We start from the raw sequence: 8,905 nt of genomic DNA, 5'->3' as shown, positions 1-8,905 counted from the left end.
AGAAAGATTAAGAGACACTGATTACAGCTCCCAGGCATTAGCTGTGTCTGCTGTGACCTGCCCCTCCTCTGGGCATGAGACTGGCTGTGCATGTTATGCCTCATGATGTACTGATGATGATGATGCATGTGGCTAAAAAGAAATACATCTGGCTGGAGCAACTGAAGGTAGCCCGTTCGATCTCCTGTGCACAGGGGCAGAGAAACAAGCCCCAAACCTCACCTCCTGTTAGCACTTCTCTGAGATGCCAGCGGCCAGCAGAAATAGAGAGATCTATGGGAGCAGCACCCAGAAGGGAAAGGTGCAGCAGGGCAAAATCATGTACCTTGATGCAGTGGACCTGTTGCCTACTATAAACTGTCCAGTTATGTTCCTTGTGGTTCTGCAGGAATGAAAGAAATGAAAGAAAAACAGCAATGTTTTCATCCTGTTAGCTCTGAGTGTCCAAATGCCAACTATTAGAGGCCAGCACTGGTAGCCAAGGGAACAGTCCTCCCACAGGAAAATAAGAAAATGACAGCTGAACAGCATGTAGAGAGGATAGCACACAAAAGGCTCACCAGATGATGAGAACATTTGGGTTTTGTTGTGGGGTTAGAGTTGTGGGGTTTTTTTAATTTTTAAAATATAGATGGCTAGCTCTAATCTTTCATCCACTCTGAGCACTTAGACCGCCTGCAATCTAAAGTGCTGGGGCACTCTTCAGCCTTTAATGGGTTCTGGGAATGCTTCAAACAACTATTGCTGTTCCATCAAATAAATGCACAGCTGCGCCTGAACTAAAAAACTTGCTCGGTTTCCAAAAATCAGACCTCTGTGTGTGCGTGCACCTACCCACTGGTTCAGCCCTGGCTACAGACAGAAAGTGAAGAAGCCTGTGATGAAAAACCACCTTTCTGCCCCAGCCCTCACCTCCTCTGCCCTGCAGGGGTTTAAACTCTGTGTAGGCCCTTATTTAATAAATGCACGTTAACAGCCGTGTGTTGATGCAATAAGGACATATTCCTACTGGCAGTGTCACCCCATATGGATTGTAGAGGAATTAACAGAGGAGATCTTGGACTTGGGAATGATTTCTGTTTCAGATTGTCCAGACACTTTGCAGATATCTGAAAGCTAATTTGATCTGGTTTAGGATTACATTCTAGGCAAGACCTGATCTGAATATGCCACGATCTGGATCTGGTTCCTTCATCAAATTAGCAAAATAGGATCATGATGATTTCCTTTATGAACACACATACATGGGACCAAGCTCTGGAAATCTTCATCCGTTTAACTCCAGAGGTAAACAAGTTAGTTGAGCATCTCTAAGGAGTCCTAGCAAGCTATCTGTTGCACAAAGTGTTATTGTAGATCTTGCTGCACTCTCAAGACATTGGGGAAGAAAGCAGGTTGATATGTTGCTTTCCTGGGATCAGGAGATGCTTCAAGGGCCAAATTGAATTACTTGCCCTTTTCTTTTACTGATTGAGCAATGAGGAAAAACAGAATTCACTTTGAATTAATTCATCAGTGATCTCATTTTGTATAAGGACAGGTAAGTTGTAGCTAGAAATAATCCCTCTGCTATGCAATTTATTCTGGCTCATTTTTGCTGTGAAACCACTCTTTTTTTCAGACTCTCTAGTATTTTCATCCTGTTTTTCTTCAACAGCTCTGCTTTCTTCTTGGAGTCTTTGGGCGAAGCTAAGTTAAGCTCCAGCAAGTCCTTTAAAACAACCTCACTGGTCCCAGCTGAGGGAAGCTGATGCCTGAGGTGCTGCGAAAAGTGTGCAGAGTCCCTTTGGTTTTAACCATATTCATAGGCTGAGCAGTATTGCACATAGCAATTTCTAACAAGAAACAGCATTTATGTTTGTCACTTATTAGTTTGAGCCTCCAAGCACAAAGAGTACTCAATCAATTCTTCTCCACACATTCATCTGATCAATTTGCAGTGTCATGACAAAAGCAGAGAAGAAATATCCCATATCCCAGATTGCACAAGGACCTTTCTGAAAGAAAATTTTCCACTAGTAAGGTTCAATGCAATTAGTTTTCAAGGTTACAGCTGTTTCCCAGGCTCACAATACCTCTGATTCAGCCTAGCGAACAGGAACTGAATCAAAAAGCTTTGTTCTTTCATATTTAAACATCAAAAGAAGTTACTAACTTTCTTTCTGTCACCTTATGTATGTCCCCAGGCTACTTTAACACCTTTCAAGAGCACTAGGCAAAGGGTGAGCAGCCCGAAGCTTGCTTGCACTTCAGCAGTGTTAGCAGTAGGCTCCTGAGCACCGGGTACCTTCACTTGCCTCTATATGCCATTTTCCCAGGTTGTGTGTGCGATGCTGGCATCGCAGTCTGGCAAAGGACCTCGCCTTTGGCTCTCCAGAGAGCAACGTTTTGCCTGGTGCTTCTAAGATGGAAAACTTTTCCACAATTTGGCTTGAAGTTCTCATAGATTATTGGAAGGTATCTGGTTGGGGGATGACAGGAAGTATTCTGGCTCAGTATTACAAAATGCTGATGGAAAATATTAATTGAAATCAAGCAGAGCTTACTTATTTATTCAAGTCATAGATCAAAACCCTTGCTTGAAATTATTCCCCAAAGATTATAATGGGGAAGATAGTATGTATAAAATGTTTCCAGGACTCTGCTATGGTATAAATATAGCCATAGGTTGCAACTTGTAACTGCACAGTGTCTAAGGCAAAATCATCCTGCATTTGAAAGGACCGAATGCTTTATATTCTTACCTAAAGATCACTAGGGACATATACAGGTACTGCATAAGAAAATACATTCTGACCAGAGACTTTAGTTTAATACACATATTAGGCTGGCATTAGATTAGGAGAGAAAGTTCATAGAGAATTAGAATTGATCACTAGGGGTCACCTATCTCCTATCATTTATAGAATTATATTAACTAGCTTTGAACTCGTGTTGCAGTTTAAACCATCAGTGGATCAGCACTGTCACTAGTGTGATAGTGTGATCTGGAAATGTCCGTAGCCTGTTGTGGGAGCAATGAACAGAACAGTCAGCAAACATCACACTTAGGTGTTTCATGCTGTAATCCCCAGAAAACAGAAATTACAAAGCCAAGTACACTGCAGAGACATTTTGGTTAACTGTTAAATGGTGTGGGAAGGTTTTACTGTTTGCTATAACAAAACCTTTGTGCTGCTCCTATAGAAACCATCCCTTGTAAAGAATTTGTTCACACGTTCTGTGGCTTTTGTGACTATGTCTGTCCCTGGCATCCTCTGGTATCGGCCCCTGGGTTCTGAGGAACATATAAAACTCACAAAACCCAGCAGAAAAGAGCTTAGAATAAGCTCAGAGTTTCAAAAAGATCTAAAGCTTTTTTACCTTAAATTACATATAATCTCTCCGAGGGGCAGTGTCTGCTCATCGTAAATACCGTGGTGTGCAAGCTGCCAGCCTGAGGCAGGTTTGGGTCCCTGCGACAGCTAACGTCACTCTAGCTCAGCCTACCTGACCAGTCAGATAGATACTGTATGTTTCCTTTGTACCAACTGCAGAACAAATAAGCAAAAAAATGCTGTAGAGAAAATGTTCCACTTAAGGCAGCACACGAAATAACTTCCCTGAAGGTAACACAGACACAAAAGACTGCTTGCAGTGTTGACAGTGTCACAGTTTCTTATTTTCTCTTTAGCAGTTATTAGTAACACTCATGCTGAGGTGGCTATTGCATCTTTCTGGAATAATACTCCACATATATTATCAGAAAAATATTCAAGGGCCAATTTCCCATCTTAGTGTTTCTTGGCTTGTAAAGAATTGACAAGTCCTCGCCATGCTAAATATTGTTTGGAAAATAATGTTTGAGCCCTCACTGACAGCGTGTGACCTGAAATAAGTCAATAGCCATGCAGTGCCTTCTCCTACTTTCCTGTACTACACAGATAATACAGGTTTCCTTCTCAGGAGTTTGCAAAAAAGGTTGTTGTAAGGCAATGAGATTTCCCTGGGCAGGAAGCTCTATAGGAACATGGCGTGTTTCCAGCTGCAGGAGAGCTGGAAGGAACCAACTCATTTCTTTTTGGTGTTTTTTTTTGTGAGGCAATGAAATGCTCAGGCCAGGCCATCAAGTGTGAAACAAGGGCTGTCAGAATAAGGAACTTCTAACATAAATTCAAGTTAGCCTCATCTTAAAGTTAGGAAATCACATCACAGCCAGACAATTACCATTTTTCTTCTATGGCTTTCTTACCCTAACTCCAAATGTAATGGCTCTGTGAGCTGAAAAGCATCTCCGTGTTTCTTGTGATTGGCGGGGTGAAGTGCACTAGAATGCTGCGGGTGACAACTGCTGTATAAACATGTGGGTTTTTCATCTTTTCTGTTTCTTCTGTTTTACCAGAAACCTCTCAGTTGCTAAGAAAAACTCTCCAGGGTAAGTTTAAAGCACTGTAGTTCAGTTTTGTACAGACAGAATGAGATCTTAGAGAGAACTCCCACCATACTCATGAACTGGAGTTTATATATGCATTATGATTATGCTGTTCACAAATCCCCATCTGAAATCACCACTCCAAAGTGGCCTTAATTTTATAATTCCATATCACACAAATTTCTTACTAGTTGATCTAGGGGAAAAAAAGGATTACAAATAAGACAAAACCATATTACAAACAAGACTGTAAAACAAAGTGCGTATGTAAGAAATACAAAACATCATATTTGGAATGAATATACCATTGGTAATTGTAACTAGAGTAGAAGGCAATAACAACAAATATGTGATATAGTCTGAAATTAGTGTAATTAGTGGTTATTGTGTTTGCTTCAAGTGTGGATACTGGAAAATGAAAGCACTGGGAGGCTACAGATACAGCATATGAAATTAGACATTGAAAATTTGGTACCGAATTGATAATTAAAAGTGTTAAGAGTCTTGAAGAAATCTGTTTTGTGTGGATTCTGGGCCATATTGTTGATACCGTGTCTGGAAAACCAGAGCAGGATACTAGTGATTGATACTGAAATATCTTCCGTGGACTTGGTACAGACCTGAAGCTTAGATTGTGGCTCTCTGGATGGGGGGTGTCACGATGGCGCATACAAACAGCCTGATAGCGGGACCTGAACTGGATCCCTGGGGTATTCCCCAGCACAAATTATTGCAATAATATAACTGGAGATATTGCTTATTTTCTATTCTGTTTCTTGCTGTGCCGTGACTTCTTTTCCTCCCTCTGCTTTCTTGCTTCACCCTCAAAAAAGCCCAACCCCGAGCAGAACTGTCTCAGTCAGAGGTTTAGTGGACGAGATGCTGGGAAGCACAAGGGAGGGAGGAATTCTTCCCTCTCCATCTACCAGAAGAGAACAACTACCTGGGAGAGTTCTTCTCCCTCACATGATGGAGTGAAAAATTGCCGATAGAGTGAATTTCTTTCTGCACTGAACAAAAAGTTTGTAAGCAAGCTACCAAACCGCTTTTATTACGGTGTAACACAGAAACAGAACCGCCAGAACAAGTCTGGTTTTCTGTTTCTACGACATCATGCGGCTTCTTTACTGGCCAGCACCTTTTGTCCAGAATTAATCCAAATGACGCTTAAGGACACAACATGATGTGGTGCTGGTGTTTTTTACATCTCAGTACAAAACCAGCACTCCACTGGCAATCTTTTCACAGCTGCAGGAAGCATCCTGCAGCGAATGCTTTCATCATTTAAAGTCATGTATTCATAAGTCTGTTTAATTAGAGTTGGTCACCATTCCTTCTGAAGTTTATTGCTGCTTTCTGTAGATTGGCTGTATGCTTAGCCCAATACAAAGAAATGAAAGAGAAAGGAGACAGTGGTTTAGGAGCTGTGAAGCTGAGATAAATTTCTTTATTTCTTAGACAATCCGCTAATCCTGTAGAGATCAACAGGTCTTCCATATTTCCGAGTATGCTATTATGATCACATATCTATCACTCTTTCTTTATGACCTCAGAGGCTTTGGAGGAACAGTTTTCTTCCCAAGAGGACATAAAATTTAGCCTTTGTAACATCAGGTGAAAAGAAAGAGCAGGAAGATATTGGCCTTTTGGTAATACCCTCATAATATCAGAGCGAGATGGTTATAAGCCAAGATTTGCAGTACAATTTTCATCTCTTGACGGATTTTGATTACGTCTCCTGAACATAATCTCTAGGTTGAGAACAGACTGCGATTAGTAGAGTCTATAGTCTCTGCTATAGACTGCACTAACATATCATTTATAATATGCTGAAATGAGACTGGCTGACAGCTTTTATGAAAACAGTTCATTTTATAATATTTAAACTCTCCAAGTCTCCGAGTTTTCAAGTGCTATGGAAAAACCTCCCCACAACATGCACTTTATATGTGCCTTTAGTTATCTGCACTGTGTGCCACTTTTATTGAGGACGTTCTCAGGTGCCTGTTTCCTGTGTTGACTGGAAGTTCCCTGGTGGAATCACTGACTGTCACTAGTCCTCACGGAAGAAAGCCTGCTCTCGTGCGGCAGGTTCGGTGGGACCGAGGATCTGAACAAGCCACTCAGAGGCAGTGAGCATTATGAGCTCAAAGAAGATCAGGGCTTAAAATGTTACCCGATTCTCTAATGCCTTGAGCCACCTGCAACGGCTTACTCTGTACACATGGCTTCCAAACTGTTTTATTACTAGACTGTTACACTCCGCAGAGGTAGCATTTACTTACATTTCCCAAGTGAAACAAATGCCCAGAATAGTACCTAGCAAAGAATCAGGCCAAGTGTGTTACTCCAAAGAGCTTTACTTTCTTGAATTGCCATAAAATATTAACTGTGTTAACAGAGAAATTAATCTCCCTTTTGTCACTATTTTTTTTTTTTGCAGGCTGCTGAAAACAAGAGCCACGGGCCCTACACCCGCAGTATGCAAGAATGTCTTTCTCATACTGCCATCTGTGGTTAGTGTGTACCTCTGTCATCCCTACGCTGTGCTGCTGGGGGTTTTATTCCAGCAGTAAGCGTATCCCTGCCAAGAAGTCTGCTAAAAGGGCAGTTAAGTCAGAAAAACTGCTTTTATTCATACGTGCTCTGCCTGAGACAGCACGGAATGAGATTCTAACAATTCTGCTTTGAATTGTACCACTAGACAAATTAGTGTTGCTTTTTCTCCCACTTAATTTACTTCAATACTAAGTTTGTCTCTTTATTCAGACCCTAGCCAGAGCACTCATGTTCTAAATTAGCAGCAAATTTACAGCAAAACATATACACACATACCACAAACTTTGCGTATATTTATAAACACTAAAATTCTGAAAGATCTCTGGAGTGCATGAATGTATTTACATACACTGCCCTACTTATTTAGACTGCTGTTTCAGAATATGTATGTTTAGTTACAGTTTGCATATATGTAAGCTATGGACTGGAGTCCAAAATCTCATCAGTTAGCACCTTGTTCCCTAAGTCTGTATTATAAAAAATAGAACGTAATGTTTCAGCAGCTGTCAGGAAAGTAAAACACTTTGTGTGTAATTGAGTAAGAGGTGATGACTGTGTGTGGGAGAGCAATCCCGAAGCAGCCAGGCACACACGGCAGTCACAGTGACAAACCTCTGGGCAAGGTGCTACAAACAACATTCGGGCTGAAGGTATTTAAAACCTGTGCGCGCACCTCATCTGAAAGGGAATCTCCTGCCTTGGTGCTTACCTGTGCTTCAGTAGATCTAGGCCAGTTCTGAGTCCTTATTTCCCCTACAACCTGGGGCAGCTCTCTCAAGCTCTGCCCCTGTAGCTCATCTGCCCAGCAGAGCTCGTTAAGTTCCTTTCTCTCCTGCGTATTTCATTTGCAAGGTCTATAGGCAGAGATGTCTCTACGTACATTCTGCCATACAGGCTCATCACTGTTTTGGGCTTGGCATCATCTGAACATGAATTAAATGTTTCTAGAGCAAAGCTGACCAGGGAAAAGCTTCACACTTTCACGCCTAAAGCGTGAAAGCATCCCCCCCAAGACCTGGAATCATCACAGACTGTCCATGACAACACGCAGCCTAGACAACTGCTCACAGTTGACAGGATTTCTGTGGCTGAAGAGAGCAAAATAAGCATGGTTTGAAAGTGGTAAGGCTTAAACATCATGTGAAAGCAGCTCAAAATCTGTGTTTGTTCCAGCAGGAGGTTAGCTCGAAAGTATGTGGGATTCATGACAGTCTCTGAAGAGCTGAAACATTTAGACAGCAGCAAGCTCTTCAACCTGAGCCCAGCACAGAATTACAGGTGCTGGCTATAAACATTTGCACTGGGAGGGACGGGGGGAAGGATGCTGTAGACTAATTTTTCAGAACTCACTGTGTATGATTGCTCTTCGCTCCGTTTGATGCTGGTCACCATGGATTTTTATATTCATAAACCAGGCTATATTCCACAGACTATTCCTATATTCTTCATGTACTATGGAAATCTCAGGGCAATATAATTGCACAATAAAACCCACATACAGCCATCCTGAAATTAGCTGCTGATACTGTTAAATACATTTGAAGTAGAATATAGGTGAAGGCCTTCTTTCACTTGTATCTCTCCAGGTTGTCAGATGCAAAACAAACTCACCCAGTATCAAGGTTTATTTGTATACATGATTAATCTTCCAGTTTTCCTCTCAGTTTGCATCTTTTGGTGATTTATTAGCCTTACTTATCCAAAATCCACTATTAATGTAAAATTTAAATTTTGGATCTAGAAATATTAAAACGTCTCAGTTTAAAAAAAATAAATCCTTCAAGACATTTGTAGTGAGCTTTGTTGATGCTGCCTTGAAGAGTGACAGTTGCATAAATCAATTAATACACTTTGAAGCTTTCTCGATATAGCGAAGCTTCAGCAACAGTGATGTTTAAGAACAGCTTTGAAAGAACTAAGAGGCCCTAAACTTTT

Source organism: Balearica regulorum, chromosome 8 (assembly GCF_011004875.1).
Source record: "Balearica regulorum gibbericeps isolate bBalReg1 chromosome 8, bBalReg1.pri, whole genome shotgun sequence".
Taxonomy (NCBI): domain Eukaryota; kingdom Metazoa; phylum Chordata; class Aves; order Gruiformes; family Gruidae; genus Balearica; species Balearica regulorum.
The sequence above is the reverse complement of the archived record's forward strand: the minus strand, read 5'-3'. Positions refer to the sequence as shown.